The sequence below is a fragment of the Bubalus kerabau genome, chromosome 6 (assembly GCF_029407905.1).
Source record: "Bubalus kerabau isolate K-KA32 ecotype Philippines breed swamp buffalo chromosome 6, PCC_UOA_SB_1v2, whole genome shotgun sequence".
In the NCBI taxonomy this organism is placed as follows: Eukaryota; Metazoa; Chordata; class Mammalia; order Artiodactyla; family Bovidae; genus Bubalus; species Bubalus kerabau.
Window position 1 is genome coordinate 85838751 of NC_073629.1, and position 11114 is coordinate 85849864.

Sequence of the window (11114 nt, forward strand, 5' to 3'; positions counted from 1 at the left end):
ACATTATTGTTATATAATCCTAAGGAATGTAGAGAAGGAAAAAACTTTGTCCTTTCTTCCTCCTTGAGAATTCCAGACCCCTCTCTCCTTGGGGACCCCTAGACTCCCTATCAACCTGCTAGGAAATGACTCTCTCAGAACTGGCTTTTCCTGTGGGAGCCACCTGGTTGAGAGGAGCCTGGCCTTCTCCTCTCCCTGCAATGGCCCGTTCTTGTCCACTGATATCAGTGTACTCCGAAAGGTGGAGTCATCTGGCAAAAATGTCACTTTGCCTGCTGTGTTCAAGGCTCGCATTGGACTAGATACTGTTAAATTTGTTCACACCAACTTGCACAAAAACAACAGACAGCCCTACACTGTCAGTGAATTAGCAGATCATCAAACCAGTGCTGAGTCTTGGGGTACCAGCAGAGCTGTGGCTTGAATTCCCAGGGTTCGAGGTGGCGGGACTCACCATTCTGGCCAGGGTGGTTTTGGAATATGTGTCGTGGGGGCCGCATGTTTGCACCAGCCGAGACCTGGCGATGTTGGCATCGCAGAGTGAATACAACGCAGAAGCGATATGCCGTCTGCTCTGCACTGACTGCCTCAGCCTTACCAGTGCTGGTCATGTCTAAAGGTCATCGTATAGAGTTTATCCTGAACTCCCTTTGGTGGTTGAAGATAAAGTTGAAGGCTACAATAAGACCAAGGAGGCTGTTTTGCTTCTGAAGAAACTTAAGGCCTAGAATGATATCAAAAAGGTCTATGCCTGTCAGTGAATGAGAGCTGGCAAAGGGAAAATGAAAAACTATTGCTGTATCCAGTGCAGAAGACCCTGTATCATCTATAATGAGGACAATGGTATCATCAAGGCCTTCAGAAACATCCCTGGAATTACTCTGCTTAATGTAAGCAAGCTGAACATTTTGCAACTTGCTCCTAGTGGTCATGTGGGACGTTTGTGCACTTGGACTGAAAGTGCTTTCCAAAATTTAGATGAGCTGTATGGCACTTGGTGTAAAGCAGCCTCCCTCAAGAGTAACTACAACCTTCCCATGCACAAGATGCTCAATACAGACCTTAGCAGAATCTTGAAAAGCCCAGAAATCCAAAGAGCACTCCGAGCACCACGCAAGAAGATTCATTGCAGAGTCCTGAAGAAGAATCCACTGAAAAACCTGAGAATCACATTGAAGCTTAACCCATACCTAAAGACCATGTGCCGGAACACCATTCTTCTACAGGCCAAGAACCACAAAATCCTCATGGATAAGGCAGCAGCAGCACTAGAAGCCAAATCAGATGAGAAGGGGATTCAGGGCAAGAAGCCTGTGGTGGGAAACAAAAAAAAGAAGGCTGTTGGTGATAAGAAGCTGAAGAAACCTGTGATGGGAAAAAAGGCTGCAGGGACCAAGAAACCAGCAGCTTAAAAGAATCCCACAGCAAAGAAACCCACCTCAGAGGAAAAGAAGGCTGCTACATAAACTTAAATTTGTTTATTCCATAAAAGCCAAATCATTTTGGACAGCTAATTTTGAATGAAGACCAGAACAAAGAGTCAATGTGAAACACGAAAAAATAAATAAATAAATAAATATTGGAATTGAAAGGTTATTAATTAAAATTAAAAATTAGAGAAATACAAATCAAAAATATAATGAGACACCACCTCACACTATCATCAAACATTCTACAAATAGCAAATGCTGGAGAGGATGTGGAGAAAAGGGGAACCCTCCCACACTACTGGGGGGAATGTAAATTGGTGAAGCCACTATGGAGAACAGTATGAAGATTCCTTTAAAAAACTAAATATAGTGTCATCATATGACTCTGCAATCCTACTCTGGGGTATATATCCAGAGAAAACTCTATTTGAAAGGATACATGCAGTCCAGTGTTCCTAGCAGCACTATTTACAAGACATGCAAGCACCCTAAAGGTCCATTGACAGATGAATGGATAAGGGAGATACGGTATACATACACAATGGAATACAACCCAGCCATAAAAAGGAAATTAAATAAAGCCATTTGCAGCAACATGGATGGACTTAGAGATTATCATACAAAGTGAAGTAAGTCAGAAAGAGAAAGACAAATGACATAAGGTATCACTTACATGTGGAAACTAAAATATGACACAAATGAACTCATTTATGAAATAGAAACAGACTCACAGACATAGAGAAAAAAAAAAAGCTTATGGTCATCAAAGGGTGGGGGAGAGATAAATTAGGAGTTTCGGATTAGCAGATACAAACTACTATATATAAAAAAGATAAACAACAAGTTCCTACTGTATAGCATAAGGGACTATATTTGGTATCCTATAATAAACCATAATTGAAAAGAATATGAATATATATATATAAATGAATCACTTTGCTTTTCATAAGAAATGAACATATTGTAAATCAAGCATACATCAATAAAAATATATTCCTAACCTAAAATTTTTTTAAAAATAAAAATTCATTAATGGAGACCAACAGCAGACTTGAGTGAGCAGACAAAAGAACCAGTGAATTAAGTCAATAGAGCTTATCCAATATGTGTAATAGAAAAAAAATCATCAATAAAGAATAATTAACAGAGCTTCAGAGACTGGGATACCATCAAGCATACCAACAACCACGTAGTAAGAGTCCCAGAGGAAAGGAGATAATAAAGGCATAATGAATATTTTTTTGAAAAAGTGGCCCCAAATGTCCCAAATTTGATGAAAAACATTATTCTGAACTTTCAAAAGGCTCAATTAATTCCAAACACAGTAAATTCAAAGAGATGCATACCTAGATACATCAGTCAAGCTGTTAAGAGACAAAACAAAGAGTCTTGAAGTTAGCAAGGGAAAAGCATGAGTAAGAGATCTTCAACATTAACAACTGATATCTCATCAGAAATCATGAAGGACAGAAAGTAGGAGATGACATATTTGATATACTTTGTCAACCAAAAATTCAATATTAAATAAAACTGCTGCTGCTGCTGCTGCTAAGTCGCTTCAGTCGTGTCCGACTCTGTGCGACCCCATAGACGGCAGCCCACCAGGCTCTGTCATCTTTGGGATTCTCCAGGCAAGAACACTGGAGTCAGTTGCCATTTCCTTCTCCAATGCATGAAAGTGAAAAGTTAAAGTGAAGTCTCTCAGTCTTGTCCAACTCTTAGCGACCCCATGGACTGCAGCCTACCAGGCTCCTCCATCCACAGGATTTTCCAGGCGAGAATACTGGAGTGGGTTGCCATTGCCTTCTCTATTAAATAAAACTATCCTTCAAAAATGGAGATATTAGCATATTCCCAAAGAAATAAAAGTGGAGAGAATTCATCACTAATATATTTGCCCTACAAGATATATTAAAAATAATCATTAGACTGAAATGAATGAATGATATACAGTAACTCAAAGCCATGGGAAGACAAGAGAACCATTGTAAAACAGCATAATTGTTTTTGTTTGTCTCTTCTGTACTCTAAAATAAAAGGCAATAACGAAAAAAATAATTGTAAAACTGTATTGATAGTCTTATTTTTTTGTTTTTTTGTTTTTTGGTTTTTTTAAATTTTATTTTATTTTTAAACTTTACATAATTGTATTAGTTTTGCCAAACATCAAAATGAATCCGCCACAGGTACACATGTGTTCCCCATCCCGAACCCTCCTTCCTCCTCCCTCCCCATTCCATCCCTCTGGGTCGTCCCAGTGCACCAGCCCCAAGCATCCAGTATCGTGCTTCGAACCTGGACTGGCAACTCGTTTCATACATGATATTATACATGTTTCAATGCCATTCTCCCAAATCTCCCCACCCTCTCCCTCTCCCACAGAGTCCAAAAGACTGTTCTATATATCAGTGTCTCTTTTGCTTCTCGTACACAGGGTTATTGTTACCATCTTTCTAAATTCCATATATATGTGTTAGTATACTGTATTGGTGTTTTTCTTTCTGGCTTACTTCACTCTGTATAATAGGCTCCAGTTTCATCCACCTCATTAGAACTGATTCAAATGTATTCTTTTTAATGGCTGAGTAATACTCCATTGTGTATATGTACCACAGCTTTCTTATCCATTCATCTGCTGATGGACATCTAGGTTGCTTTATGATCCAGCAATCCCACTGCTGGGCATACACACTGAAGAAACCAGAAGGGAAAGAGACACATGTACCCCAATGTTCATCGCAGCACTGTTTATTGATAGTCTTATAATCTATAAATATGTAATTTGTATAACAAAGGACAAAGGAAGAGGTTGATATAGTGGAGCAAATTTTTTGTATGCTATTGAAATTAAATTAGTAATAATCTGACCTGATTGTTTTAAGTGAAGATGATAATTATAATCTCAAGGGCAGTTCAGTTCAGTTGCTCAGTCATGTCCAAGTCTTTACAACCCCATGGACTGCAGCACACCAGGTTTCCCTGCCCATCACCAACTCCCAGAGCTTGCTCAAACTCATGTCCATCAAGCCGGTGATGCCATCCAACCATCTCATCCTCTGTCGTTCCCTTCTCCTCCTGCCCTCAATCTTTCCCAGCATCAGGGCATTTTCCTATTCTCAAGGGCAGCTAATAATAAACTAAATAAAAAATATAGAGGAAAGGTATTGGCAAGGGAATTGATTGGTATAGGATGTATTTAATGCAAAAGGAGACAGTAATGGAGAAACAGAGGAGGAACAAAAAATATAACACATGTAAAAATGCCAAACGTATTTAAAATACAGAGCTTGATGAGATGGAAAAATTATGATATAACTACACATTTTAGCTTCAAAGACACCCTTTAAAGAGACTCATTTTAGATTCAAAGTCACAAATATGGTGAAAGTAAAAGAATGGAAAAGTATATGCCATGCAAATAGTGACAGATATGGAGTGGTTAAACTAGTATCAGACAAAAAGAAATTTATAACAAAGTTGTTGTTCTAGTCTTAAAAGATAATTTATTATAATAAGTTCAATCTATCAAGGAAATAAAAGAAGTTTTAAATAAGATGCACCTAATGACAGGGCCTCAAAATACATAAAACAAAAACTGACATAATAGAAGTGAGAGACAATTCAGCTATAGAAATAAGAGACTGCAATACTTCATTTTCAGTAATAGTAGATCTAGGTAGAAGATCAACAAGGTACAAATTATAAATCAACAAGATCTAATAAACCTCTAAATTTCCCTTCAACTAACAACAGTAAAACACATTTTTCACAAGTATACATGGGAAATTTGACACTCTTTTAAGATGAAAGTCAAGCAACATATCAGTAATAGAAGGGGACTTCTTCAACTTGATTAAGGTCACCTATGAAACACTGACCTAACATGGTATGAAAGACTGAAATTTTCCCTACAATTAGGAACAAGATAATGTTGTTCACTTTTTATTCAACATTGTACTAAGCCACTAGCTGTAGCAATTAGGCAAGAAAAAAATGCATCCAGAGTGGAAAGGAAAAAGTAAAGCTATTTGTAATTCTTTTTTTTTTTTGCTTGCTTTTTATTTATTTTTTATATGATACTATACATGTTTTAATGCCATTCTCCCATATCATCCCCCCCTCCCTCTTCCACAGAGTCCAAAAGACTGTTCTATACATCTGTGTCTCTTTTGCTGTCTCGTATACAGGGTTGTCATTACCATCTTTCTAAATTCCATATATATGTGTTAGTATACTGTATTGGTGTTTTTCTTTCTGGCTTACTTCACTCTGTATAATAGGCTCCAGTTTCATCCACCTCATTAGAACTGATTCAACCTAGATGTCCATCAGCAGATGAATGGATAAGAAAGCTGTGGTACATATACACAGTGGAGTATTTGTAATTCTTTTATAGAGAAATTTTTAAGAAATTCACAAAAAAACTACGAGAAGTTATAAATCCTGAGAGATACAAGGTCAATATCAAAAAATTCATTGTATTTCTAAGCACTGCTAATGAACAAGCTGAAAATGAGATTAAAGAAACAACTTCATTTATGATGGAATCACAAAGAATAAAATGCCTAGGAATAAAATTAACCAAAGAGGTGCAAGTCATGTACACTTAAAACTACAAAATGTTTTTGAGAGAAATTAAATAAAACCTAAACAAAAAAGACATCTCCTGTTCACAAATTGGAAAACAATTGATCTACAGATGCTGTACAATCTCTATCAAAATCCCAAGTGACTTTTCTGAAGATATTGAGAGGCTGATCCTAAAATTCATATAGAAATGTAAGAGACCCAGAATATCCAAAATAATTTTTTTAAAAAATACTAAAATTAAGAGGACTCACATTTCCTGATTTCAAAACTTACTATAAAGCTACAGTAATCAAGATAGTGTATTACTGTACTTAGACATATAGAATAGTGAAATAAAAATGAGAGCCCCAAACTAAACCCAGATATCACTTATATAAAGTGTCTACAGTAGGCAAATTCATAGACATAGAAAGTAGATTAAGGGCTGAAGATGGGAAGGAGGTGGTGGGCAGTGACTGCTAACAGATATAGCATTTCTTTTGAGCATGATGAAAATGCTCTGAAATTCAATAGTGATGATGGTTTTACATACTAAAATACCACTGAATTTTATATTTTAAAAGGTTGAATTTTATGGTATGTGAATTATCTCTCCATAAAGCTGTTATTAAAAAGTAAGAAGAAATAGTCTGTTCTTTAATTATGAGGGGTTTTTTGAAAGATGATGTTTGTGGTATGCAGAAAATTAAATATTTCTCTATATTTAATAAAATAATCCCAATAGACTTTTCATAGGGTTTTATTTTTCTCTTCCAAATTTCTGACTCTTTTTCCATTCAATGAGTTTTCCAGAGACTCTCATCTTTACTACCTTTCTTTTTGTTCCTTTCCTTTTTCACAAGGCTTCATTTAATACTTCTATAATAAGGAAGGCACACAGATAGCATCTAATTATTTCCCTTTTTCAGTATCGGAGCTGAGAGATAATGCAACTTATACATCTCCTCCCTAAAAAAAAATTGCCTGCCTTTCACTTATTTTTTCCCTTAGTTATATTGAACTGTAATGAGGAAGAAAAATTCCTAGAGAATGACAAATCCACAGTTAGTGGAAATCTGCATTCTGTATGGTTTTGTAGTGCAGAGGCTCCTATTAAAAAAAAAAAAAAAAAAAGATTTACCTTTCTTTAAATTTTCCTTAAAGGACACTTCTAAAGTGATTCATTTTTTAGGAACAACCTGTTTTCCTCCCAATAGGAGAGGAAGTTGAGATCAAGGGGAATGATGGAAAAAAAATATATTACAACTTAAAGGTAAAAGCAACAACACATCATTTTCCATTTTAAAAAATAAGTAGAAATGGAAAAAAAGAAAGCACTGTTCAATGTTGGTAAGCAAACTGAAGTTCTGTCCTTTTTTGAATTATGAAAATAGAGATCAAAGGTAAAGAAGGTAGTTGAGGAAAGTGATTCATACAACATGGAGGTTGAAAAGGACCTCAGAAATATCTTGTTCAGCCCCTCATTTACAAATGAAGAAACAAAGGACCAAGCAACTGTCCACAGTAACCAGGTCAGTTACTGAGGTCTTCCGGTTTCTTTTCAATGTCTTTTCTACTTTGTCTGAATGGCAAAGATGATAATTGTCCCACTATCCATTTCTCTCCGTTACATTTAGAGAGAAAATTGTCTAGGTTTTAAGGCTAGATATCCTTCTAATAAAGATGCTCCCTTTCCCAATATGGGCACTGAGAGACATGCAACTTATGCATCTCCTCCCTAAAAAGAGATTGCCTTCCTTTCATTGCTTCCCCTCCTTATTTAAATTGAACTGTAATGAGGAAGAAAACTCTCTAGAGAATGACAAATCCACTGTTAGAGGAAATCTGAATTTCTGTATGGTTTTGTAGGGCAGAGGCTCCAAAGTACTGGATCACTTATCTCTAAATTGTTGCACAAGGGAAAAAAAAAAAAAACTTTCTGACATAAGCCACAGTATTTTCAAATCTTTTGTTAGAGCATCTTAACCTGTACCTAATAAGTACAAACATGAAAGAAAGATATGCCCTGAAAGATTTTTACAGTCTAAGAGATCAAGGAAAGTGAAAGTGAAAGTTGCTCAGTCATGTCTGACTCTTTGCAGCCCCATAGCTTATATAGTCCATGGGATTCTCCAGGCCAGAATATTGGAGTGGGTAGCCTTTTCCTTCTCCAGGGGATCTTCCCAACCCAGGAATCGAACCCATGTCTCCACATTGCAGGCAGATTCTTTACCAGCTGAGCCACAAGGGGAGCCCAATAATATTGGAGTGGGTAGCCTATCCCTTCTCCAGTGGATCTTCCTGACCCAGGAATCAAAGCAGGGTTTCCTTTATTGCAGGTGGATTCTTTACCAACTGAGCTATCAGGGAATCAACCCTAAGAGATCAAGGACAGCCCAATAAAGATAATAGTGAAATGGGGGAAGGACATGAAGGCCAGAGAGAGGAAATCATATATGATGAGTAAAATAATCAAATCAGTGAAAACTAAAGTTGCTTTTAGGTAAAGGTTTCCATAGGACCTTTCACCTTTTTCTACTAATCATCACAATTTAGAGTCCACTAGTTATTTAGACTGAGTTACAGAGGTACTTTGTTGTTGAGGAATTCTCCAGGCTTCCTCTGGAGATTCCCCGAAGGCTTGCCTGGACCAGCTCCTGATTTGAATCTTACCTTTTAACACAAGGATAAATTTGTACTTAAAATGTACTGTGGTTTGGATTATTCCAAAGCACCTAAATATTGTGGAAAAGAGCATCTGCTCTTCACAAAAGTTGTTTTCCTTCATCCTGTGAGAAAAGCTGTGGCAGAATATAGATAAACCAGACGAGCCAGGCCTGGTGAAAAAGTGGGTGACTGCTGCTATATTTTAAATAGATAACCAACAAGTTCCCACTGGATAGCACAGGAAGCTCTGCTTAATATTATGGGGCAGGCTGAATGGGAGGGGAGTTCAGAAGGAGAATGGAGACATGTATATGTATGGCTGAGCTCCTTTGCTGTCCATCAGAAACTATAACATCATTAATTGGCTATGCTAAGTCGCTTCAGTCATGTCCGACTCTGTGCAACCCCATAGATGGCAGCCCACCAGGCTCCACTGTCCCTGGGATTCTCCAGGCAAGAACACGGGAGTGGGTTGCCATTTCCTTCTCCAATGCATGAAAGTGAAAAGTGAAAGTGAAGTCGCTCAGTCGTGTCCGACTCTTAGCAACCCCATGGACTGCAGCCTACCAGGCTCCTCGGTCCATGGGATTTGCCAGGCAAGAGTACTAGAGTGGGGTGCCATTGTAATTAGCTATACTCCAATATAAAATAAAATGTAAAAAAAAAAAAAACAGAACATAAAGATTAGAGATGGCTCTTGCCCTGCCCTCAAGGAGTTTATAAACTAGTAGTAGGAAAAATATAAACATTTTTTAGCCACTATTTAGAATAATCCTGAGCAAGCTGCCTAATTTCTCTAAGCATTATTTTCCTCATCTACAAAATGAGAATAAAAATAGCTACCTTATGGGATCCATGAGAGGATTAAATGAAAATGTACATAAAAGTATCCATTAGAGTGACACAAAGTTGGCATTTAATAAAGTTAGCTACTCTTCTTTTATTTTAAAAAAGTGAGTGACTGGAGCCAACAGGGGACAATTCTAGTCCCTTGAGACTCCTAAAACGATGCTGATGAAGATGCCAAACCCTCTTCCCCCACCTCAAATACAAGACCTATAACACACCAGAGAGATCAGGACAGTGTTCCATACTTGCTCTGAAGAGATCTATTTTCACTCCAGAAAGTGAAGTGAAGTGAAAGTCATTCAGTCATGTCTGACTCTTTGTGACCCCATGGACTATGCAGTCCATGGAATTCTCCAGGCCAGGATACTGGAGTGGGTAGCCGTTCCCTTCTCCAGGGGATCTTCCCAACCCAGGAATTGAACCCAGGTGTCCCACATTGTGGGCAGATTCTTTACCAGCTGAGCCACAAGGGAAGCCTAGTACTTCTTTATTAATATTTAGCCAGTATTTCAGGTAGTGCCTTGAACAAAACAAACAAACAAACAAAAACAATAATTAATGAAGGCAATAACAAAAACCTAATGTTCAGAAAGTTATTTTATGGAAAGGAGGACTTTAAGGCACCTATGTACAATCTTGACTACTAACGGATTGTTCCCTAGAGTAAATTTCTAATTATTCTAACCAGGCTACTTTTAAGTGACTCAGGTGAAGAGGGTTTTTACAACTTCCATTGGGGGAGAGTTTTCTGCGGTCTGATACACATCACTGTTTCGAATTGGTTGGTTTGGTACGAGAATTTCCTTTTAAAATTTGTTTTGCTATTTTCCACCAAGAACCTGCTATATGGAAAAGAATTAGGTTACCACATGCTGGTTTCCTATTCTGTTTATTTCAGTGTGAATCTCTGTTCTCAGAAAGTTTCGATCAGATTTCTGGACGCCACAGTCTGCTGCATCAATTCTATCCAGCCCCAGGAACTGCAGCTGAAATTCCCTAGGGAGAAACTCACAGTTGCTATCAGGAAGGATTTTGACCAGCATCTGGAGGCATCCTTCTGGCTGATCCATCCACTTGTCCCCCTCCTCCAGCTCTCAAGTTAGATCTATTCAGGTATCCTCCCTTCTTATATACAGAAACTAACACTTATCATTAACTGCTATAAATAATAGTGTACTCTAAGTAATAGTGTGATAAAGTTTTTCAGTTTTAAAACACAATGTAAATATAAATTGCAAACACTTTGTAGTAAACTTTTATATATAGTACTCCTTAACTGAGGCATCTGTTATATTGCTTACTGACTCTCCAACCCAAATATTGTTGCAGGAATCATGTCTTTAATTTCTTTGCATCCCACATTTTTATATCTCACAGAACTTAGTTTTGTGTCTGACATGTAGCATGCACTAAAGATTTAGTTTTTAAAAATATAGCTAAAGGAATGATTATCTGGACTTTTTCAAGATTGCTGTGATAAGCCTCAAGTTATATATGCATTGGAGAAGGAAATGGCAACCCACTCCAGTGTTCTTGCCTGGAGAATCCCAGGGACGGCGGAGCCCGGTGGGCTGCAGTCTATGGGGTCGCACAGAGTTG

At 37.6% G+C, this 11114-nt stretch overlaps 1 pseudogene; it reads left to right on the forward strand.

Moving 5' to 3' along the window:
- The first annotated feature begins 200 nt into the window (after positions 1 to 200).
- LOC129656467 (60S ribosomal protein L4-like) lies at positions 201 to 1466 on the forward strand (annotated as a pseudogene).
- The last annotated feature ends 9648 nt before the right edge of the window (positions 1467 to 11114 follow it).